Here is a 295-nt window from a genome sequence, read left to right on the forward strand (position 1 = left end):
CGTACAAGTGCCTAAATCAACTCCCTCCTTTATCCTTGAGCATGGCAAATGCTGGCTTTCAATACTAAAAAGTTTCGCGTGCAAAGAGAAAAATCTGTTTGGGGAACGACCAAGACCAGAAGGCGCCGTGTCTGGGATGCACAGAGCGCGAGACTGCACGCGGAAGATGCAGTGCTGGAATCGGTGGTGAAGGCGACACACCTTGCACCTCTCACCCCTCACTCCGGGGGCTCTCGGGCACCTTGGCCTCACTGGTCGAAGACTTCATTTCCCAGCATGCCAAGGGGCTCGCCGG

The sequence above is a fragment of the Dama dama genome, chromosome 15, assembly GCF_033118175.1.
Source record: "Dama dama isolate Ldn47 chromosome 15, ASM3311817v1, whole genome shotgun sequence".
Classification (NCBI taxonomy): Eukaryota; Metazoa; Chordata; class Mammalia; order Artiodactyla; family Cervidae; genus Dama; species Dama dama.